Consider the following 24,980-nt stretch of genomic DNA (forward strand, 5'->3'; position numbering starts at 1 on the left):
TTCTGGTCCTCCGGGAAAGCCATTCCTTGTACCCTACCCCACCCCCATCTCGCCCATTCTTTGCCCCCTACCACCACCCCTCATGCCGAAATTAACATCTTAAAACTCAAGATAAAAAGCCTTTTATAATCTATTAACTTAGCAGGAGACTAAAAGCTAGGAATGCCACCAGATAGCATCTTGAGTCTACAGAAAAGCTTCCAGCATTTTTTATGTAGCATTTCTATATACCTGCCTCTCTGATGGACCTACCAACGTATTTTAAGCTTGACTTAATTTATGACTTCCTCTGTTCTGTAAAGCTAGACAGGCTCCCTGTAACCTCTTCCACGCTGGAACATGGAATTAGGGGGTCACCTAAATCTGTGTTCCCAGGCCACGGCTGCTCAAAGTGGCTCCAGAATAAACTATCCTTTATCTGTAAGTTGAGAGCTGTGGTTTTTACGCTGGCATTACAAAGTTAAACCATCTGGAAAGCAAGGGGTGGGTAAATACACCTAGGAGGTGAGGGATGAAAGGAGGGGCCACAGATCATAGCTAGCTTTGGGAAACTGGCCTCAGAGTTCTTTCCTTTGCCTGCTTCTCCTCTGCCAAACACAAAAAGCACAGTTACTTCCATGGGACTTATAAATAATAGATAAATTAATTAAATAAAATCAATGAAAACAGTGCTTTGTTCTCCAGCGAGGGGCTCAGGAGCAGCAGATTACAAGAGACACTTTCCTCCCAATGGGGCTGATGTCAACAGCCCCTGCTCCTGCCCAAACAAAGGCCTCTTAGCGCCGGGATATGAGGCAAAACATCTAAGGCTCTATAGTTGGCCCTAGTTCAACTTGAGAACAAGGGGGGCAGCCAGGAGAGCAGAACAAAGTTATGGAAGCAGGATAGGCTGACGAGCGGGGAATTTCTAAATCTCTCTTCTCCACTGCACAGGGACCTCTTGAAAGGCATAATGGAAGGGTGCAGATCCCAATTTGAATTATTTTCTTTGTTTAACTCTCAACTGCTCTGCCTAAGGCGACTGCCTTTTAAGCTAACCGCAGAATCCTTCGGATGAAGGCAGAGCAGCTGGAAGACCCACACTCAGGAGGCTGAACTTTCAGACCTTAGCTTCCTGCCTGTAAAATACAAAGTTCTCTAGTTGTCGCCTGGACCCTTGCAGTAACAATGGTCCATGGCTGGAGGCTGTCCAGCTCTCCTCAGAGACCGCTTAGCCTCTAGAGGAACTATCCGAAGTGAAGCATCAGTTAGGCGGGGTGCTGTCACTCCTGCACAGGTCACCCAGGATCCGTTCACCCCACCCGCACCCCATCCTCAGGGCTGCCAAGCCCAGATCTCACTGAGTAAAATCTGGCTGCATGAGCAGACAGAAAGTAAAGCGAAAGCACTCAAACAACCGACCTACCTCCGCGAGCCTCGGAAACGACAAGAGGACCTAGGTGGCCTTGCGTGAAGAGGAGGAGCCAGTGACACCTGGAGGGTCTAGGCACAGGGACCTCCGAGGCGAAGTGCAAGCGAAACCCAAGACCTCACTGGTGAATTTGGTTTAAATTGGACTATTCTTTTGGTAGGCTAGGGAGGCGCTCGAGATTCCCCAGAAGCAGTCGCCAGAGCACGGGGACAATGGTGTGTCGGACAGAGTCTGTTTTAAAGGATAACTACAGACTCTTGGTTCAACCCGCATCTCTAGGAAACCCGGGGGGGGGGGGAAGAGGTGAGGGCTTGTCACCACAAGGCACGTGCCGAAGGGTAGAACACACAAGTGGGGGTGGGGGCTTTGGTAGTCTCTTTCTTGATTGTTTTTCATTTTAAAATCTACAGGGTTAGTCCGACAGGACACCTTTTCGAAACACCTCTCGCCCTCCAGCAGTGAGTGTCGTCTCCAAGCACCGCACCCATGGGTTTGGCTGGGACAATAACCTGCCCGCAGGCGGCTCAGCAGGGCTGTTGAGCAAGGCTAACAGCACCCCCCAGATCCCTAGCGGGGCACACGTGCGTTTGTTGTGGTGCATGTGCTCCCTCTCCTTCCACCAGGCTCAGTCTCTGTTACCCCAGTGGGCAAGATCGGAAGGGACCCGCGTTCTGCAACGCAACGCTTACACAATACAGATGCTGCGTTGTGGGCTCCTGCGTGCCCCGCACACGTGGATTTGTTGTGGGTGCGCAGACTGGCGAGCCGCGGGAGGCCAGGGTGCCTGCCCCTCCCCTGGGCCAGAGACAGACACCCCCAGCCCGGGGCGGCGGCTCTTGCCCAGGCATCGGAGGCTGCCCCTCAGCTCACCCCTGCACCCCTCCTCCCGGCCAGTGCCGCCCGCCTCGCCCGTACTCACTGGCAGCACTCTCAGCCAGGAAGGCGGCGGCCGCTGTGCCCACCGCGCGCTCGAGCCGGCCGGGAGCTCTATTCCCTTTGTTAGGGTCAGGCAGTGCCAGGGCGGCTCCCTAGCCCGGCTTGGTCCTGGACACACACCCCCAGGTGCCTCCGAACCTCACCAGGCCGGGGAAGAAGAGTCCGGCACTCAAGCTCCGAGTGAGTCCGCTGAAAAGGGGGTCTTGGGGGAGCAGTGAGGGACTGGGGGATGTAGTAGCAGGGGATCGGAGAAGGAGGGAAGAAAAGCTCTGCAGACCGGCGGGAGGAAGCTCAGTCTCCGTTATGCAAATAGAGTCGTTAAAACTAGAACCAGAGTCCTTATTCACACCGGTCCCCAAACCATTCTGGCCCTCTGGGGGTCGCCAGTGAGCAGGCTCAAGGTTAAAGGTGCCTGCTTAGGACTCCCTGTAAAGCAGGAATCTTGTAGGCCCCCTACAAAGAGCAAGGCTAGTGGGGCGGAGCAATGCGTCAGGCAAGGAAGCCCAAATGCTGTCTCCACCCCTACCCCACCACCTCTGCACGTCCCGAAGTTTTGGATTCGGTGTGGTCTGGGAAAAACGCTCTTAACAAGGGTGCCTGGGCTGGCCCCACGTAATGACCCTGATCAGGGAAGTCAGTTTAACCCCTTTGAAACTCGATTTTTTTGTGTAGAACACACACATTTTAGACTCTAAAATTTAGAGTTTAACGAAAATTTCCCAGCATCAAACGTAGCCAGTACACAGCATCCTCAAACATTTCTTTTATTATTCTTTTTTTTTTTGAAAGGAAAAATATTCTGGAACCCGCGACCAAGAACTTTTCTCTGCAGGTATGCAAGCAGACAAGCCTCCACTAAAATGGTAAAGGCAGGCTTCCTTCCACTAGGATTAGGATAAGATTACTGGAGAAGTCAGGAGGAAACATCTTGTTCAAGAAGAGGCTGGCAGGCTGACCATATCTGATTACCCAGTGGCCACTTCCGAAAGACTGAAAATGATCTATATGAGGCCTGGAAGCAGGCGTCAGGCTACTCCTTCAGTTCTTCATGTATTCCAGAGAAGAGACGCACCGTCCAGAGGCACTAATCCCATCCCAGATACCTGCTGAATATCCGCCTCTGTGTTGAGAGGGAGATGAAATAGAGCACAAGGGAAGTGGACGACTGCTGGGCTGAGGATTCTGGGAAAGCAAAATGTCTCCTTGGGAAGACTTCTTGAACCCCAGCACCAGAGTGGGTCTCTTCAATTCCAGGTAGCCACCTCCCACCACCCACCTGGGAAAGGAAAGATTGCATCCTCCTCCCCAGCATCCTTCTTTCAGACTGTGCTTCCTCCATCCTTTGATTCCAACTCGCTCTGTTGTTGTCCCTCCCCTAGCCACTATGGAGGCAGTGACTTAATCCAGAGACCTGAATCAGAAAGTGCCAGACAGTGAATTCAGTTTTGGGGCCAAGCAGCTATTTGTTCTTGGGTGAGTTCCATAGTCTCCCTGTGCCAGTCTTTCCTCTTCTGCAACGTGGAGATCTAGGGCACAGTACTGTTCTCATGATTATTTGAAATGACTTGTATGAATCGAGTCACTTCGAGTCAACATAACTAGCATGTTCAGAACAGCACACTCTAGAATGTGACTAAACAGTGGCACACAAACTCAGATGTTGGAAGGAGGTGGCTTATTTCGTTCCTGGCTGCTCAGCCCTGAAATAACCACACAGAAACTGTATTCATTAAATCACTGCTTGGCCCATTAGCTCTAGCCTCTTATTGGCTAACTATTATATTAATTTAACCTATTTCTATTAATCTGTATAGCACCACATGGCAGTGGCTTACCAGCAAAGTTTCAGCATGTCTGACTCTGGCAGGGGCTCCATGCAGCTCTTTCTGACCCCACCTTCCTCCTCCCATGCTATAGACCAAGTCAGTTCTTTATTCATTAACCAATAAAAGCAACACATAGACACAAGGACCTCCCACACCACTCAGATTTTTTATTTGAAAGGGTGCTGACAATTTTCTTCTGCTACATTAAGAACCTTTAAATGACATTACCCATGACATCTTTGTGTTTTACATTGATTCTCCCGCTGCCATGCTGGAAGATGAAAGCAGGAGCAAGGGGTGTGGGTGAGAGGAATGACTTGGAAACAAACATCAGCAGAGATCGAAGAAGACCCTCAGCAGCAACACTAACTGAGGAAATTAAGAAAGGGCATCTAAACAATAGCTACCAGAGGTGCAAAGCTTATGGCAGTGTCTCTTGTGCCACAGTAGGTGCTAAGCCCGTTCATGAATGAGGAAATTAGGCCACCCAAGGCCCCTGGAGAAGGCAGAATCCCCCACATTCACTGAAAACCTCAATCCATTTTTTCAACCTCCTTGGTTCAGCTCAACTTAGGAACTAAGACCCAAGCAATAGGAGAGCAACCATTTTAAAATGTGGTACAGTCCCTAGTCTTGAGTTCTATTTTCTAGATCTTTGGCCAGTCAATGGAGAAAATAAGGGAAGGGGATCTCTTGGGATTTTGAGCTTGCCGGACTTAAAATAACCACACACTGTGGCAAGCCTAAAAAGAAGTTCTGGGGCTCTGGGACAGACGAGCTGATGCAGAGGGGTATTCCCAGCAAAATTTCAGGGTGGGATAACCATCTGGTGGCTTTCCCAGGGTGGCTCTCTCATCTCCTGACCTACAAGTGAGAGACGAGATGAAATACTAACTCGGAGGCTATTGTGTAGTCTGTGCCTTGACTGGTTGCTTTCCTTAGACTTTCCAGCAACTTAGGCTCCACCATCTGAATGTACCCTCCTCCATTCATATGTGGAAATCTCAAGCCTGCCTCTAGAAATAGCAATAGGAGACAAGGCCTTGCAGAAGCAGAGACGTCATGAGGGCAAAACCATCTTGAAGGAGACCGATGTCTTTACCAAGGAGACACTGGCATGTCCTTCTACCATGTTAAGATGCAGCTAAAATGCACCAGCTACACTCTGGACACCTGTCCTCACTAGTCATTAAAGCAGTAGTCACCTAGACCTTGAACCTACTAGACTTCAGAACAGTGAAAAATAGATTTCTAGTGCTTTAAATAACCTATTTTGTATATTTGTTGCTGCAGCCTTAATAGACTAAGACAGCCCCTCAGAGTCTTGGGTCATGCCCTTCCCAGTCATCTCTTCAGGCAGTTGTAGTAATGAATATAAATGAGGTCCTTCTCTGTAATAGTCAGTTACAACAAGCCACTTGCAAACAGTATTTACTTGACACTCTTGAGAAATATCCTGGGGACAAAGGATATGGCAAGCGATTAGAACTTTCCTCCCAAATCCTTTTATCCAACCCCACTGTAGATGCTCACGAAGACCTGGAATAGATTTTCATGGTTCTTCTGAGCACCTCAGCACACATTGTCCAATGTGAGGTTGACTCTGGGACCCAGGAAACTGCGATCTGCCTGGGCTGCCCATGTTGACCCTCAGTGCTGCCAAGCTTGAAGTTGAAACTCACACGCAAAGGGGAGAATACAATGGCCAAGCAAGAAGGCAGGAATAAAATAACAAAAACAACAATGTCTCTAAGCACACAAGAGTTCAGCATTTGGATGCAAGGCAGTTTGTGTAAGTATTCTCACTAGCCCTCTCTTTGTGAGGGTTGTCCTTAGAAGTCCAGTATTCTCCCGTCATCCCTTGATGCTTTCCCTAGTTTTGCCTGAAGTCAATCTTAGTATGATGTTCATACTTGTGGGTGGGGAGATAACTACAGATCTGACTTCAAAATGTTTTTTAAGAATTATTTTATTTTTAATTATGTATAAGGGAGGGGGTTTGTAGGCTTGTGGACATAAATATACCTCAGAGACCAGGAGAGAGCATCGGGTTCCCTAGAGCTGGAGTTACAGGTGACTGACAGTCACTCGTCATGGGTTCTGGGAACTGAACTCGGGTCAATATCTGTTCCTAACTGCTGCATCTCCATAAATATTCAAAAAATTTAATTCCAAACAATGTGTTGCAGCTCTCTTGGATTGGAGATGATATTATTACAGAAAATATGTGTTCTCAAGAAGGTAAAATGATGTCATGTTTTGACATCACAAGGCAAGACTCCCAGGTATTCACTGATAGTGAAACTTTAAGATTCTCTAGGTTGCCAGTGGTGGTGGTGCATGCCTTTAATCCCAGGACTTGAGAAGCAGAGGCAGGTGGATCTTTGTAAATTCCAGGGTAGCCTGGTCAACAGAGTGAGTTTCAGTACAGCCAGGGTTGTTACACAGAGAAACCCTGTCTTGAAAAAAAACCAATCAATCAATCAACCAACCAATCAATAAAGAAATTTCTCTAGGCAGCCTGGTCTACCTCCTACATTCCCATGCCTCCACCCTCAACATTCATCTACCCAGATAGTCTCATCTAGACGGCTCTATTAATTGTATTCTTATAGAAAATACCAGTTTTCCTTGACATTTCCTAAAAGAAAGAAAGGAAGGAAGGAAGGAAGAGAGAAAGAGGGAGGAAGGGAGGAAGGAGGAAGGGAGGGAGAAAGGTAGAAAAGAAGGAAGGAAGGAAGGAAGGAAGGAAGGAAGGAAGGAAGGAAGGAAGGAAGGAAGGAAGGAAGGGAAAAGGAAAGGAAAGAAGGAAAGAAAGACAAGGGAAGTTGGAGCTGGAGAAATGGCTGAGATCAAGAGCACTTGCTGCTCTTGCAGAGGAACCTAGCTTAGTTCTCAGCACCCACAAACATCTCTAACTCCAGTTCCAGAGGATCCAGTGCCCTCTTCTGGCCTCCATGGGCACTGGCACACAAACGGTACACGCATATATAGGAGCATTCGTACACATACATAAAAACAAATCTATATGAGAGCACTCACACAAATACATAAAAGCAAATCTATATGGGAGCACTCGTACACATACATAAAAACAAATCTTATATATAATGGAAGTAGGAAACTATCAAAAGGACAATTCACATGAATTGGTATCTTCACATTCGCAAAAGGTTTATATATACATGTGTTTTTACATACTTTGTGTATTTACATATTTGCATCTATATAAATACATCTTTTTTTTCCCTGCTCATGACCTCCCTTCAGATTCAGTTGGCTGTGCATACAGGCAAAACGCAGACTCAAAGGCAGACGCAAGTGAGCATCTGAAGTCCACTAGTGAGTATTAAGTTGAATCTTGCCCCTAAGGTCTTTTTCTTTCCCACTACCTCTGCCCCCTGCCTGCCAAAGGACCAGTCCCCATGGTGATGCCCACCTTTGTTTGATCCCAGCACTCTGGAGGCAGAGGCTGGTGGATATCTGTGAGTTCAAGGCCAGCCTGGTCTACAGACAAATTTCCAGGACAGTCAGGACAGTTACACAGAGAAACCCTTTTGTTCAAGGCCAGCCTGGTCCACAGAGTGAATTCCAGGACAGCCAGGGCTACACAGAGAAATCCTGTCTCTGGAAAAGGCAGAGGGCTGGGAGGCAGAGACACCTTATGATCTATAGCTGCCAGAGATGCTGTGCTGCCACCCTGGAGCGAGCCTCATAAACTGCCCCGGCTACCAAACTCATCAGTGATTCCAGTAAATAAAGGTAACTCAGCACATTCGAGGAAGCAAAGGAACTTGTAATAAATTCTCTTATACAGAGCTGGAAAATCGCCTTCCTCGGGGGACTTCTGCAGAGGATGCAATCTGCTGTCTGCTCTTTGTTCTGAGAGCCACTGTCAGAATAACTGGCAGGGTAGTTCAGGCTTTGCGTAAGAGACTACGTGAGTTCTAGAAACTTCTTTGAAGCTAACTAATGCTTTAGGGGAGCGATGGATCAATACTTTGTGCCTGTTGATCATTTGTTTCAAACTTGCTTCCTTGCATGAGGCCTCGTGTTATTATGGTTTTTTTATTCATTTATTTTTATGTTTCGCTGAAACCTTTGCTCACTGAGATGTCTAGACATTGGGTCTGGTTCCTTTCAGTGCAAGATGTTCTTTATTTCCAAGTTTTTAATGGGGGGAAAAGGGGGCATTTTAAAAATAAACTTTGAAATAACTTTTTTTCCCTTTTTCTGATTTTCCCAGTAACATGCACTTTAGGAAATTTAAAAAAGGTCCAGTGAATATACAAAGCAGAGAGGAAAATCATCAGTCTATCAGTCACAAGCAAAGCTAACCTTTTGGCCTTGCTCCATCCAGCTATTTCCTGTGTGAGTTTCTTGGGCTTTCCGTAGCTAAGATTACAGTGTGTATAGAACGATACCCTGCATTTCCCCTCATTGAGAGCATGCCATCAGTATTTCTGGTGTGAACTCGAGAGCAGATATTTTTTTAAAAATCCATTTTAGCCTTTACTAGAGGCAAAGCAAAGTCTTCAGGCAAATTATTTGTGGTTATCGAGCTGGCCTTCAGCCGTAGGATAGAAGATTGAGCTTAGTGGTGAAGTATCCTGACTCTGTAAGGGGCTGTTTGAATTTGAAGCTTAGCTATGCTTTGTAACCTTGGGGGAAAACATTACTTACCCTCTTCTGGCTCTTTCTCCTGGCTGTAAGATGAGGATGGTAGTGCCCACTTCATGAGGCTGTTCTAAAGACTACGGGAGTTGATTGTAAGAGCAGTGCTTACAGCAGTGCCTGGCATAGGTAGCACCAAGAGAGTGAGGATGTAGCTATTGGAGCATCGTTCTAACCAGCCCTCTCCAACAGCTGTGCACTAAGGTTGTTTACAAAATTCCAGCTAGTCTAAATGATTTGCAGTAAGTCTTTTGCCAAATGCACGAGGGGAAGAAAGATGAACTTATGTCTTATTGGGAAAAGACCAGACATCAAGATGTGATTAAGAAATGTAAGCTCAAGGTTCTCCACTCTCTCCATATATATTCAATATGGTTTTTGAGGTTCTAGCTAGAATAATAAGACTACAAAAGAAGATCAAGGGGATACAAATCGGAAAAGAAGAAGTCAAATCTCACTATTTGCTGAGGTTGTAGGGAAAAGGGAACACTTCTGCATTGCTGGTGGAGATGCAAGCTTGTACAAACCCCTTTGGATGTCAGTGTGGTGATTTCTCAGAAAATTAGGAAACAACCTTCCTCAAGACCCAGTAATACCACTTTTGGCTATATATCCAAAGGCTGCTCAATTGTGCCTCAAGGACATGTGTTCAAATCAACCATGTTCATAGCAGCTTTGTTTGTCATAGCCAGAACCTGGAAACAACCTAAATACCCCTCCATCGAAGAATGGATAAGAAAAATGTGGTACATTTACACATTTTTTCTACACAGCAGAAAAAATTAACGACAGCCTGAATTTTGCAGGAAAATGGATGGAACTAGAAAACATTGAGTGAGGTAACCCAGACACAGAAAGACAATTATCACATGTCCTCACTCCTAGGTGGTTTTTAAACATAAAGTAAAGAAAGCCAGCCTACAAACCACAATCCCAGAGAACTTAGACAATAATACGGACACTAAGAGAGACTTACACAGATCTAATCTACATGGGAAGTAGAAAGTATAAAACAACAAGATCTCCTGAGTAAATTGGAAGCATGGGGACCTTGGGGGAGGATTAAAGGGGGAAGGGGAGAGGCAGGGAGGGGAGCAGAGAAAAATGTAGAGCTCAATAAATATCAATAAAAAAAGAAAAAAATAATCTCACCATAAAAATGTCCTCCTAGAGGCAATAATGGTGACATTTTTGTAAACTTGATTAAAGTTCCTTAAGATTGGGGCCTGTTTCTCATTGTCTTTTGGTCCCTTCACCTAGCCTAGATCCTTTCTGGCTTACTGAGTTTAGTAGATGTCAACTGGATAAATATTACTGTGGTAGTTTGAAAGAAAATGAACTCCAAAAGGATTGGCACTATTAGGAGGTGTGGCCTTGTTGGAGGAAGTGTGTCACTGTGGAGGTGTGCTTTGAAGTCTCATATATGTTCAGGCCACGCCCAGTGAGACAATTCACTTTCTGTTGCCTTTGGATCAAAATGTAATGACTCTCAGTTCCAGCACCATGTCTGCCTCAATGTTGCCTTGCTTCCCAGCAGGACCATACTAGACTAAACCTCTGAACTATAAGCTGCCACCCCAGTTAAATGTTTTCCTTTATAAGAGTTGTTATGGTTATGATGTCTCTTCACAGCTATAGAAACCCTAACTGGCTCATGGAGCCTGCATGGGACTGACCTAGGCCCTCTGCATGTGTATGACAGTTGTGTAGCTTTGTCTGTTTATAAGACTGCTAGCAGTGAGAGCAGGACCTGTCCCTGGTGCTTAGCTGGCTTTGAGAAACCTGTTCCCCTTGCTGCATTGCCTAGTCCAGCCTTGATGCAGGGGGAGGAGCTTGGTCCTACCCCACCTTAGTGTGTCCTGCTTTGTTCAAGCTTATGGGAGGTCTGCCCCTTTCTGAAGGGAGACGGAGGAGTGGAAGGGGAGGAAGGTAGATGGAGGTGTGGGGGGTCAGGAAGAGAGGAGGGAGGTGTATCTCCCTCTCCCCCCTCCCTCCCTTCTTCCCTTTTTCCCTGTTCCTTCTTTTCTTTCTAGTTTTGTTTTTCTTTTTACAACTAGAGTTTCTTTGTGTAGCCCTAGTTGTCCTCGTTGTCCTACATTTAACTGTACACCAGGCTGGCCTCAAACTCACAGAAATCCTCCTCCCTCTGCCTTCTGAGTGCTAGGATTAAAGGTGTGTGCCCGGCTCCAGCTTGCATTTCTTTTCTTTCTTTCTTCTTTCTTTCTTTCTTTCTTTCTTTCTTTCTTTCTTTCTTTCTTTCTTTCTTTCTTTCCTAACCAGTGGCCAAATTTCACTCTGTCCTCCTCGTGCATTCTTGAGACTTACCTCCATGGATATGTATCTTTTCTTAAATTTTTTTTATTTTTCTCAACTTTCAATCTTTTTAATTGATTTTATTGAGCTATTCATCTTTTTCTGCTCCCCTCCTTCCCTTTTCCCTCCTCTTCTGCCTTCTCCCATGGTCCCCATGCTCCCAATTTACTCAGGAGATCTTGTCTTTGTCTACTTCCCATGTAGATTAGATTCATGTATGTCTCTCTTAGGGTCCTCTTTTTTGTCTAGGTTTTCTGGGATTGTGAATTGTAGGCTGGTTTTCTTTGTTTTATGTGTGAGCACATATGATATTTGTCTTTCTGGGTCTGGGTTACCTCACTCAATATGATATTTTCTAGATCCATCCATTTGCCTGCAAATTTCAAGATGTTGTTATCAGTGTCTTTGATCTTGGCCCTTCTTACAGGTGTAAAATGAAATCTTAGAGTTGTTTTGATTTGCATTTCTCTGATGACTAAGGATGTTGAGCATTTCCTTAAGTGTCTTTCAGCCATTTTAGATTCCTTTGTTGAGAATTCTGTTTAGATCTGCACTCTATTTTTTTATTTGATTATGTGATCTTTTGGTGTCCAGTTTCTTGAGTTTTTTGTATATTTTGCAGATCAGACCTCTGTCTGATGTGGAGTTAGTGAAGATGTTTTCCCATTCTGTAGGCTGTCGTTTTGTCTTATTGACCATGTTCTTTGCTTTACAGAAGCTTTTCAGTTTCAGGAGGTTCCATTTATTGTTTCTCTCAGTGTCTGTGCTGCTGGGTTCTATATAGGAAGTGGCCTCCTGTGTTAAATCATACTTCCCACTTTCTCTTCTATGAGGTTCAGTGTGGCCGGCTTTATGTTGAGGTCTTTGATCTGGTGAGATTATTTCTAAGGTCACTCATGTGGATAGAGACCACAAAAATGCCCAATTGTGACCAACCATAGGTACAACATTGATTCTTCCCACTCTCTCGTAAGGAAAACTCTATTAGCAATGCCATTTGATAGGACTGTTGTGGATACCAGGGACAGCGTCCATAAAGTACACAGGAACATATGTTTTACCGTGAGTCGTCTAAGCCCAACAACAACCGTGATCCAGGCACTTTGCTGAGCCCTTTGCTGTTTGCATCACTTGAACCATACGAGATGAGTGCTATCAATGCTATTAGTCATAGTTTACAGCTGAGGAGACTGGGAGGTAAGCAACATCACCGGGGCCACACAGAAGTGATGGCGTTGGATTTGTAACCAAGACATCGAACCAATTATAGTAAGCTGATGACCAGAGGTGAGCGTCGACGGCCTTACAGGTCCTTGCTTATCCTCATGAATTTTATACATCTCTTCCTCAAGGAAGAGCCGCTCTTTCACAAAAGCCACACCTTACACGGTGGAAGGGAAGGAGAAAGTGTGTGACATTCTACCCTCGGTTCTCACGGCCCACCCTGCCAAGATATTCCCTTCTGGGTCTCAGTTTTCTACTTTAATGAAATAAAGGCAGGTAGGTAGTCTGTTGTTTCTGAGCTTGGCTGACCAGCAAGAATTGCATTCCCCTCCTCCTCCAGATCCAGTGTTGTCTGTGGGTGATATGCTTCCCCCGGTGAGAAGTTGACCAAGTCAGTATGGTTCCCTCCTTCTGACTCCTCTCAGAGAAGTTTCTCCACACAGAGAAAAGTCAGTCCCAATGCCTGAGGACAGAGGAACTTTGTAAGAAACAGGGCTCTGTGTCACTGTCCTTGAAGGACTATGCCACTGTATGTTCAGGCTATTGAAACAGCGGCAAGGCTAAAGCCTCAGCCCCATTCTTCATCATAACCATCACCCAAATTAACTGGGCAGAAACAGCAGGGCAAAAAACCTTACTTTTTAATTATTGTGTGTGTGTGTGTGTGATGTGTGTGCACACACATGTGTGCCATGGTGTTTATGTGGAAGTCAGAGGATAATTTTTCAGTATTGTTTTTTTTTTTTTTCCTTCTGCCTACATTCCAGGAATTGAACTCTGGTCGTCAGGCTTGCTTCTGCAGCCAATGCTTTTACACACTGAGCCATATCACTAGTCCAGTAAAATTCAGGAAGAAAAGGCATATTTCTGCTTCACTGGACACTTCCCTAAAGTTTCCATATTTCCTGGGAGACCACATCTATTTTCTACCCTGTCTTGTACAGGTCTTAACATAAACCTTTGACAGCTTCTAATTAGCTCCCTGCACGTTACAGTCATGTCAGGCAGGGACAGATGAGAGTTTCGTGATTTGAATTAATCCACAACCAGCTCAGCGAAAGTCTAAGTGTGTGACACATCAGATATGCATTTGGGAATCACTGGCAGGCCTCACTGCCGGAAACAGTCCCTGCAGGATGTAGCATTACCCATTACAGCCTTGCTTGGTGATGTCATGCAACATTCAACTGTCTGGTTCAATTAGCAAGCCGAGAGCTCATAAGGATGAGAGCAACCTGATGGTCTCGGAGCACTACAGGTCATGACCCGAAGGCTTCTATCTGAAAGGAACAAGCTTCCCAACATGACCACAGACGCTGACAGTTTCTGAGCGTTTGTGCTGGAGGACGCGGATGCAGGAACATGTATTAAATCTACACAGCCATGCTTAAAGGCCCACATCGCATCTGTGTGGGATCCTAGTAGGTGACTGTCATCCTGGAAAGCAAGGAACACCATCTGTCTGACACCTTCAGTCAGTTACTCCGTGAGACATTTTTCAGACTCTTAGGGATGAGGGATACTGAAATTTTTGCCTTGCTCAGAATAGATCTCAATAGTCACAACCTACATTCGGAGTGAGCTACTGAGGAGAGGTTTGATGATGGACTCTGAGCCCATCGATGCTTGGCTAAAGAGACATGAACACAAAGTCCCCTGCCTCCCCTCTCTAACCACTTCCCCCATCCCTCCCCGCCCCCCACTCCTGCCATCTACTTGTTTTGATGTTCATTATCCATTTGAAGGATTCCCAAGACACTCCTACAGACATCTTCCCGTTTATCCATATCCTACAGATAAACCAACTAAAGTCCAAAGCCTACAATAGCCTGCCGAAAGCCACCTGGGTAATAAGAGGCAGAGTTTGGCCAAGTACCCATATCTTCTGACCCTGTTCGAGATACTAATAAGGAGCCAGAGGGCAGATCCCCCCAAATACCTGTAGAGCTAAAGGAGAGAAACACCAGGAACTTCTGAGGATCTTCCATAAGGGCACCTCCAGGAGAAAAGAAAACCTATTCCCAGCTTTCTGACTTGCCCTAGTGCCCAGGGGTCAGAAGGAAGTTCTGGAGCCCACCTCTTCACAGTGAAGGGAAAGGGGCATAAAATGATAGCCGGAAACTGCGGAGCAGGTGCAGAAAGGTCTGAAGGAGATAAGGGGGCCAGAAGATGGGAGCCTCTCATCAGGAACGTTTATGTGGCGCTGGGCCTACACCAGCCCATTCCTCTCACCCTGCTCTTCTCCCCATGAAGGATAAAGTACTTTACAACTCTGTGGTTCTCATCAGCTAAGATACAAGTCTTCAATTTTTGGGTCCTGAAGGGAAATAGAGCATAGTCAAGTTAGAATCTGGGATCTCCAGAATGATCAGAGAGATGATAATAACATCCTCAAATTACTAAGCCAATAACCGAGCTATGCATCACTGAGAATTAGATAACTAAGGCTTAAGGAATTAGAACAACTGCCAAAGGCTTGTAATTACCAGCGCTGGTGACCGAACTAGGATGCGAGTGACTGCAAAGCCATGCTTTACCCACCACACCCTTCAGGTTTTACCTTGCATCCTTGTATGCAAAGATGTGTCTTTGACATTGGAACATTCTTAGACTTTTCCATCCCTCTGACTCACCTCATCCCTCTTAGCTCTCACGAGTACAGCCCATTTCCCAAGGCCTGGTTCATCTCTGAATTCTCTGGGAACCTCAGATCTGCAACTCTTCATGCCTTCAGCAAAGTATTCAGCATGCGCAGAATTTCCCGAAACCATGGCCTTTCAATTATTGTTCCTTTAAATTCTTCATTCAGGGAACCCTGCAGAAAGAGGAGGCAGAAAGAATGTGAGAGCCAGAGGGGATGGGGAGAAACAAAGAAACAAGACCTTCTAGACACAGCAGGACAGTGCACACACGTCCTCTCAGAGACTGAGGCGGCTTAAGCAGGGCCTGCAGAGGTCTTTACCCGATGGGGTCCTACAGCTGAAAGAAGCAGCCACATGTCCCCACCCATAAGCCACAGGCTATTTCCAATTGACAGCCACTTGCAGATGAAGGAGTAGTTTTTTTCCAAGAGGAAGCAAACAACTCTTAAGGGTAGGCCCCATCCCCAGCAGGCAGATATGCAGCAGAAAATAAATGCAACGCTACTTTGTTCCTTGTCTCATGATTCCATGTCAGGGCTGCTTTCTTTCCTTTTTTTTAGTTTTATAACTTCTACTTTTATTTATTTTATTTTCTTTTTTGAATACTACAGCCCTTTGCATATATGTTATACTTCTGGTTTTCTGTTTTATGGGATTCCTGCGTGTATAAATAAATGGATCTCTGCAGATATATTTGTTTCTTGTGCCTTTTCTTGGAATATTTTCCTTCTGTTTGTTTGTTTTGTCCTATTCTTATGTGTTAGTTTTTTATCATAATATTTTATATATTATATTATATTTCCTTAGAAGCCTGTTTGTTCTTATGAGAGACAGAAAAGGGTTGGACCCAGAAGGGAAGAAAGGTGGGGAGAAACTGGGAAGAGCAGAGGGAGAAGAAACCAAAACCAAGGTATATTATATAAAAAAAAAAAACTATTTTCAGTAAAAGAAAAATAATAAATTATTCATTCAACATATAACTATGAAATTTTGATTTTATGGGCTTTTAAGTGAACACATAAAGTGAATACAAAGTGTGCCATAAAACCCACTTTGCTTCATTTAAAAATATAACACAAATCATGATAAATTTTTATTTGTCAGATTTAGAGATGTGAACTCACTCAGAACAGAAGCATGGCTCCTATCTCAGCCATGCCCCCCTGGGTAGGGACTGCAGAGCATCTGTCTCCTCGTTCTTGGCCAGCACCCACAGATAAGGAAGGACACCCTTCCTGGCTCCAGCTGCAGCCAGAAAGCAGATTTGTTCCTCTTGGCCAGTTTTTCTTCCTTGATGCTGTTCCACCAGGCTGGTGACATAGCTTATTCCCTAAATAATGAGGCAGTCAGTAACTCAGAGTCATGGTGGCAACCAGAACACAGTTTAAATCCAGGTTTGCATTTTACTAGCACTGTACAGTTTCTGAGAAAAACACAACCTCTCTGGCCCTGAGGAGTAAAACATCACACAACAGTGCTGCCTGAGATTGGGTCCTTCAGTATTCCACTTTGGATGGGGGTGAGGGGAAGGAGAGTCTTTTTTTTCAGTAGTATAACCACTGGCTAGTGGCCCAAGATCTAATAAATAAGCATCCCTAACCATGCTCATGGGGGCAACCTTAATAAAACTCAGTGGGCCACAAAACAAAAACCAGAAAGACATGAAAGCAGGAGGTGAGCTTGTTGGGAAGAAACGGATGTTCAGAGGGAGTGGGTGGGTGGAGAAAAGAAGAGGGTAATGTGTGTAGGAGGAGAGAGCCATTTGTTGGTTCCCGGGCGCCCGGCTAGCTTAGACCCAAAATAATCACACAGAAACCATATTAATTAAATCATTGCTTGGCCCATTAGCTCTAGTTTCTTATTGGCTAACTCTTACATATTAATTTAACCCATTTCCATTAATCTGTGTATTGCCATGTGACAGTGGCTTACCAGCAAAGTTTTGGCATGTCTAACTCTGGCAGTGGCTCCATGGCATCTCTCTGACTCCGCCCTTCTTTCTCCCAGCATTCAGCTTAGTTTTCCCCACATAGTTCTGTTCTTCCTTGTCATAGGCTCAAAGCAGTTCTTTATTCATTAATCAGCAAAAGCAACACACAGACAGAAGGACCTCCCACACCAAATGTGGGGTCAGAGAGATGGTCTAGTGGATAAGAGCACTTGCTGTTCTTTTAGAGGACCAGTGTTCAATTCCCAGCACCCATTTGGCAGTTCACAACCATCAATAAATTAGCTCCAAGGGATCTGACACCCTCTTCTGGCCAACATGGGCATTAGGCATGTATATGGTGTACAGAAAGGAAGGAAAGAAGGAAGGAAGGAAGGAAGGAAGGAAGGAAGGAAGGAAGGAAGGAAGGAAGGAAAAGGGGTAGAAGGGAGAGAGAAAGAAAGAAAAAGAAAGAGAAGAGGTAATGAAAGTGGCTATGATCAGAAACATTATACATATGTATGGAAAAGCCAAAAACTACATTTTTAAAACTAAGTAACCATACTAGAGAGGCAGCTCAGCAGTTGAGGGTGTGTACTGCTCTTGCAGAGGACTGGAGTTTAATTCCCGGCATCCACATCAGCAGCTTTTAACTACCTATAATTCCAGCTCCATATGAATGTGATGCCCTCTGCTGGCCTTTGCAGATACTGCATGCATGTGCACAACACACACACACACACATAACTTAAAAATAAAAAAAACATTTTTTGTTAAAACTGATAATAGTGGGAGATTGCCCCACACTTGTAGAATGCCAAAGATGATCTTGTCTCCCTTGCAAAGAAGGTGACCCCAGAGTGGTCAAGAAACCACCCTGTGTTTAACAGTTACTCATCAAGCAAAGCCTGGTCTCCATGCTCCAGCTCTCTTTCTGCCGCCTTCTAGAAACTGCTAAGGTCTTGCTGAGTACCGCCTAGAAACTGGTTACATGCTGCTTGGAGATGGAAGAAGACAAAAGGCTAAAGCTCGGACTTCCAAAAGCAGACTGAATGGAGAAACAAAGTTGCTTCCCGACAGCCACAAAGATACTTCAGAACTGCAGAGCTAAGTGGGGAATACTGGTAATAAATACAAACACTAAGTGGACAGCCCAGACTGTAAGCAACCTCCAAGAGACAAGTATTCAGCCAAGAGTCTGTCAATAGCGGGCTCCATCTTACTGGAGGACCAAGTTTGTCACTGTGAACATCAGAGGATGTATAAACCTAGATAGTGTACATCTATCACTGGATGTGACCCCTTAACACAATCGAGGGACACTGTAACAAGGTGTATGAGGCTGCTACTGTTCCAGGCTCTTTGAATCCACAGAAGGGCACAGTCAGCAATCACACAGGGCATAATACAGCAAGGGTAAAAGCCGGTTATAGCCCTTTGCTGTCGTTATCAAGTGTTACACATAATGTAGAATTGCATCTGCTGTGCTTGGACACAGTTAGCAGCGAAATGTCTTTGCTTCCCTCAGGGTCACCACAGACACTTGAGGACTGTATCCTGGTACACAGTTACAACAGCTGTGGTGTCAGTAGCCTGTCCTAGTCTGAGGGCACCACCACGGTAGTTCTTCTAGCCAAAGTGCTACCGAGAGTGCCATTGCTTTGACCACTTTGTCATCCCTGGAACAGCCTGGCAGAGGCAGCAGGTATAACCATCAGTGCAGTGTGACTCTGGAGTCACCGAGGCTGGGACTGTGCTTCAGGTTTCTGTCGGTAAAATGGGTGGTACTGGGAAGATAAACTGAGATGATCTTTAGGAAGTACTGATGAGACTTGGCCTTGGTTACTATACTAGACAAAACTATTAGAGAATGAATTGATACTTGACAAGCACATACATTCACAAGGGCTTATTTTAGTGACTGTCATTGGGGTCACAGGAAGCAAAGATTCCTGCAGGCTAGAGTGTTCAGTGAAGCTTTCCTTCCGGGGCCAAGTATCGAAGTTACTGGAGGATTCAGAACAAACGCAAAGACAAATGTGTCCATTCTCAGAATCTCTCTTTGATAGACACATTAAAGCTGGTTCTTTTTTATTGATCTCTACATTTTTCTCTGCTCCCCTCCCTGCCTCTCCCCTCCCCTTCAATCCTCTCCCATGGTCCCCATGCTCCCAATTTACTCAGGAGATCTTGTCTTTTTCTACTTCCCATGTAGATTAGATTCATGTATGTCTCTCTTAGGGTCCTCATTGTTGTCTAGGTTCTCTAGGACTGTGAACTGTAAGCTTGTTTTCTTTGTTTTATGTTTAAAAACCACTTATGAGTGAGTACATGTGATATTTGTTTTTCTGGGTCTGGGTTACCTCACTCAAAATGATGTTTTCTAGCTCCATCAATTTTCCTGCAAAATTCAAGATGTCGGTTTTTTTCTGCTGTGCAGTACTCCATTGTGTAAATGTACCACATTTTCCTTATCCATTCTTTAGTCAAAGGGCATTTAGGTTGTTTCCAGGTTCTGGCTATGACAAACAATGCTGCTATGAACATAGTTGAGCACATGTCCTTGTGGTAGGATTGAGCATCCTTTGGATTTATACCCAAAAGTGGTATTATTGGGTCTTTAGGAAGGTTGTTTCCTAATTTTCTGAGAAATCACCACACTGACATCCAAAGGGGCTGTACCAGCTTACATTACCACCAGCAATGCAGAGCCTCTCCAGCATAAGTTGTCATCCGTGTTTTTGATCTTGGCCATTCTTACAGGTGTAAGAATTTTGCTGGGCATTGCATTGAATCTGTAAATTGCTTTTGGTTAAAGCTGTTTTTTTAATGTATCAGCATAATTATTGTTGGAAACTGCCTCAAACACTGAGCTATTAAACACAGTTTTGTAAATCTCTAAAATACATGTATCCATTAAAATATTTTTTAACAATGCAATATAAATAGTGCCATCTCAAGTTTAAAAATTCTACGAGGGAAGAAGAGGCATAAGTGACTCTTTAAATCTTTCTTAATTTTTCAAGTTGTCTACAGCAGACATCTAAATATAACTTTATAATAATTTCTTTATTGTGGTAATACATATCTAACATAAAATTTGCCGTTTTATTTTTTTCTTTAAGTCAGGGTCTCACTATTTAGCCTTTGCTAACCTAGAATTCTCTATGTAGATAGTTCCTACTCTGGCTACTGAGTGCTAGGGTTAAAGGCATACCTTTATCGTCTTAGCCATTTTTTGAATATACAATTTAATTAATAATATATTTGGTTGATCAGTTACCTTTAAACAACAGAATCCAGAAAACAATTTTAAGTTTTGTTTTTTAAATCCACTTATCATCTTAATATGCATATTCGCTTGGAAACACACATAACTGCACTCACAAATAATCATTTTCTGGCTGAATGGTGAGATGTGATTCTCAGAGCCCTGCAGTGTGAGGTGAGGCAAGCATGGCCACCCAAGCCTCGCCCTTGCCCACAGGCCTCTCCACTGTTTGCCCTCACAACCCCTCACCGTCTCTTCATGCTTTCCTCTTCTGCCCAGACTTGGTGGGCTGGAGAGGGGAGAGCAGGGTGCACTGGGAATGGGAACAGCAGGATCGGTTTGGTCATATTTTAGTAAGCCCCAGAAAGCTGGCAGCTCCTTTAGAAAGGACAGTACCTGGGCCTACTGTCTTGACTGCTGGCCCAGCTAGCCAAGGCGAGAAGGAAAGCCCTCTCAGCCTTCTAGGTGAGGAGCAGGAGAAGACATGAGCCACCGGGGCCATGAGGGCTAAGCTTAGAGAGAAAAAAACCAAGCCGTATCTCAAGTCAGCTGAGTTGGTTCTTCAAAGGGCTTTGTGCAAGAAAATTATATCCGGCTCTTTCTCTCGGACCAGGTGGCCTCAGCGGTGAGCAACACAGCCATGGCCAAGATTAAGGCTCGGGACCTTCGCGGCAAGAAGAAGGAGGAGCTGCTAAAACAACTGGACGATTTGAAGGTGGAGCTATCCTAGCTTCGCATTGCCAAGGTGACAGGCAGCGCTGCGTCCAAGCTCTCCAAGATACGCATTGTCCGCAAATCCGTCGCCCGTGTTCTCACCGTCATTAACCAGACTCAAAAGGAAAACCTCAGGAAATTCTACAAGGGCAAGAAATACAAGCCTCTGAACCTGCGACCCAAGAAAACTAGAGCCATGTGCCACCGGCTCAGCAAGCACGAGGAGAAACTGAAGACAGAGAAGCAGCAGCGGAAGGAGAGGCTGTACCCGCTACGCAAGTATGCGGTCAAGGCCTAATGGAAGGGCAATAAAGTACAAAAATGGCAAATATATACATACATACATACATACATACATACATACATACATACATACATACATACATACATATCCGGGTTTCAGATGGGAGGTAAAAGGTAGCAAAACCCACAAAAATGCCTGAGGAGGGAAACGGTGAGAACCTGCGTCAGACACAATGGAAAGAATAGTCTTTGCTTAATAAAGATACAGGCTTGCTTTGGGCTGGCTTTTAGAGTTTGGAGCTGGCACCTCTGTGTACTACTGTTCTGCTTTGGGAACTGCTGAAACCCCCTCTTCCTCAAACAAAGGCCCGGAATCATGACAGCTGAAGTTGTCAGCTCCTGTGTCGTCAGGACCCACAGCGGGTCTCCTCCCTGCCCTCCTGACTCTCTGGCTGTAGGCCGGCTTTTCCAGAAAACAATAGTCTTCTGTGTTTAATAGGAACCAACACTTCTGAGCCCAGGAGTGTAAACATGGGATCTGGCCCTAGGACACGGAAGTCTAAGATAGAGGCCTGACAAAGTTTGGGCACCTGCTCCGGAGCTCTGGGGTGATACCTGCGTGGCATGGCTCACATCAGTTTCATGTCCTCCCTTCATGAGTCATTCAATGCAGGACCCCAGGAAGGGCAGGGGTACCTGGGAAGCCACTCTGCGGTAAGACCGTCTAGAAGTCCAGCCGGGCTGCAGGGCAGCAAACCTTCCCTCGGGGCAAGTTCCAAAAAATGTTTCCTCAACATCATTGCACCTACCCATCCCTGACCCCTTTGAGCTTCTGGCCAGGTCACCTCTTTCTGTCTCCCTCACCACCTCTGAGAATCAAATAGAAAATCCAGGGAGGCTTGCCAGCATGGCCTCAGAGAAGTCAGCCGGAAGAAGTTTAGACGTGGGAAAAGCTACTTATCTGTAATTGTAGCCACAGGCATCCATAATTAAGAAGGCAATTTACTTCCAAGACAATTGTATAATGCCTTCCTTGCCGAAGGATGTTTTAGGGGTTTTCTGCTGTGCCAAATAATATTCGGTTCCCACTTCTGCATGAAGTCACCTAAAATCGAGCATGTTCAATCAAGAATATAGAAAGGCTTGGTGAGATGTGGGCATGCTCTGTCCACCTAGATTTGGGCCTCACACTCAAAAGGGCTCGCTTGTATCAGAAAAGCTCATATGTGGGTTAGGAAACAAATGATAACTGCTATCTGAAGTCCTCTTGGGGTGTTGTGCAGAATCTGCAGTCTGTCCCAAGCCAGGGGCCCAGGAGGTGTTCCTTTAATGTTTGTTGAATGAAGCTGCTGTGCAGACCTGAATCTGCTATAACTGCTGTCTTAGTTGGGTTTCTACTGCTGTGATAAAACACCATTACCAAAAGCAATATGCAGAGAAAAGAGTTTCTTTTATTTTCAACTTCCAGTTAACAGGCTATCATGGCGAGAAATCATGCCCAGAATTCAAACAGGGTAGGAACCAGGAGTCAGGAGCTGATGCAGAGGCCATGGAGGGATGCTGCTTACTGGCTTGCTCACCATAGCTTGCCTTGCCTGCTTTCTTATACACTCAAGGATAACGTGCCCAGGAATGGCACTTCTTGCCCAGGAATGGCCTTCCCCCATTAATCACTAATTTAAAAAATACCTCACAGGCTTGCCTACAGCCCCGTCTTATGGAGGCATTTTCTCAACTGAGAGTCCCTCTTCCCAAAGGGCTCTAGCTTGTGGCAAGATGATATAAAACAAGCCAGAGCAAGCTTCCACAGTTAACCACCTACCCTCACTCGTAAAATTTCTCCAAAGACAAAGAAGCAGACTTGAATTTCTAGGAAGGTGAACAAAAAGGCTATGTGTACTGAGGAAGAGAATAGGCAGAGGCAGACTTAACTTCCTGAAGGGTGAGTTCTGACCTCAGTTGATCATCCCAAGTCACAAACTGCATAAAACTTAGGTGGAGATGAGCCTGGACATCTTAATTGCTAACCAGGTTCCTTATCCTTTGTGAGCCTTAATTTCTAAAATAAGTACATTCCTGCTGCCTTAATCACAGGATAGCACGAAACTGGAAGACATAAGAGGCCAGGTGCCTTAGCTGCCCTCAGCCGTGAGAAGTGGAGATCAGCATGTTGAAAGGGGACACATGACTTCACGGTCCAGAAAGGAAAGGGACATGGCCAGCAGATGGTCATGTGCTCTGCCTGCCAATCAACTGATAACTACCAAGTGTCAAATGGACCAGGCATGGGCCCAGCTGCCTGAGATTCATCTATGAACAATATGGGCAACAATTCCTGGGAATAGGCAAGAAAATGCACAGTGTGTTCAAAAATATTAAGTGCTATGGGGGTAGGGAGTGGGGGAGAAGAGGAAGTGCGGGGGGGGGTGCATAGAATGGGATCCAGGACTGAGAGAGTGACTGAAGAGCTGCCCACAGATTGTCATCACCAGTGCAGGGGCTAAGGTCGGTAGGCATCCCTGAAGCAAGATAAAGCCAAATATAGAGACCGAGGGCCCTTGATACCTCGGGAGGGCAGCCTCGCCCTAGAACGGCTCTCAGTCCTTCTCCATGCCCTTCCTCCCACACCCCACCTCCAGAGAATCAGAGGAATTAATTTGAGTGAACCAGAAGCCCTGGAGCTCAGACCAGTCTCAGCAATGGGGACATTTCTCAGAAAAATTCTCAGCACCGTTCCGTGTGGCTGACGTAGAGGAATCTGTCCCAGGATGGATTGTATAATTTTCTCCGAGACAAGTCTCAGAAGGTTGCTCCTGGAGGTCATACACATACACACGCGCGCGCGCACACACAAACACACACACTCAAAAGGAGACCAATCTAGATCTGTCTGGCTAATTCTAATGCCTATGATATTGAACTGTGGCAAAGGTTAAGAAGACTGCTTGGTCGTGGGCTCAAGCCAAGAGAAAGTCTTTGCTAGCCAGCCAGCATGTGCACCACGTGTTTAGGGTCCCAGTGTAGCGCAGAGCCTTCCTCAGGGCAAACTTGTACACACAATAAACCTTACTCTTTGTTGACACACTTCAGTTATTAACAGGAACACTTAGCCAGATGTAGAATGACAGAAGGCAAAAAGCGAAGTTAACCCATTTAGAGACTTTCCCAGAACCACGGACTTTGATGAATTAGGCCTTTGTTTTCATTTGGCTGGTGGTGCTGTTTATGTGTTGAATCTTATGGCCCAAATGGTACTCCTCCTTGTGCTAAGGTCTGGGGGCCTACTGATGTCTTGGGTCCTGTTACACCAATTGAGTTTCAAGAATCTGTGTCACTTACATAAGACATAACCTTCAAAGGCAGACATAGCTTTTCTCTTCACCTGTTGACGGACTCAACAGCTCCCCTCTGCCAGGACCAGCAGGGTCATAGCTGCTTGTCCAACTTCCATGAGGCACAGAAAGGAATCCCTTCTTGTTGTGAGCTAACTGTATCCCCTTCCTCGGCTCAGACCCACCCACTGAAATCCAAGCTTCTCATACTGTAGAATGGGACTAGATACATCTGGAAATAATTTTTTTTTAAGAAGAGATTCCGGTGAAGGACCACAGGCATGTGTTATCCTTATGTAATTAGGACAGATACACAGACAGAAGACTTTGTGAAGACAGTGGGGGAGGCCATTGACAAGCCAAGAGAGAGAAAGAGAGGGGAACAAAGTCCCCAAGGGACACCACGATCATTTGTTTTTTTTTTTTTTTCAGAGGCACTTATCTGTGAGTTGAAGGTCAGACTGTTC

The 24,980-nt window shown here is 45.4% G+C and overlaps 1 protein-coding gene and 1 pseudogene across 2 annotated transcripts in view; one reads left to right on the forward strand and one right to left on the reverse strand.

The window, feature by feature from the left end:
• Nucleotides 1-2,784, reverse strand: part of St6gal1 (ST6 beta-galactoside alpha-2,6-sialyltransferase 1) — a 143,258-nt gene extending 140,474 nt beyond the window's left edge. The window contains exon 1 of one of the 2 annotated variants that reach the window (XM_057764497.1): nt 2,331-2,784. The gene's annotated coding sequence lies outside the window, so the exon portion shown is untranslated. Of the gene's footprint in view, nt 1-1,405; nt 1,599-2,330 lie in introns of those variants that run through there. The other variant, XM_057764499.1, reaches the window with a different exon arrangement.
• On the forward strand, nt 2,448-21,236 carry LOC130871188 (60S ribosomal protein L35-like; annotated as a pseudogene).
• The last annotated feature ends 3,744 nt before the right edge of the window (nt 21,237-24,980 follow it).

The sequence above is a fragment of the Chionomys nivalis genome, chromosome 3, assembly GCF_950005125.1.
Source record: "Chionomys nivalis chromosome 3, mChiNiv1.1, whole genome shotgun sequence".
NCBI lineage: Eukaryota > Metazoa > Chordata > Mammalia > Rodentia > Cricetidae > Chionomys > Chionomys nivalis.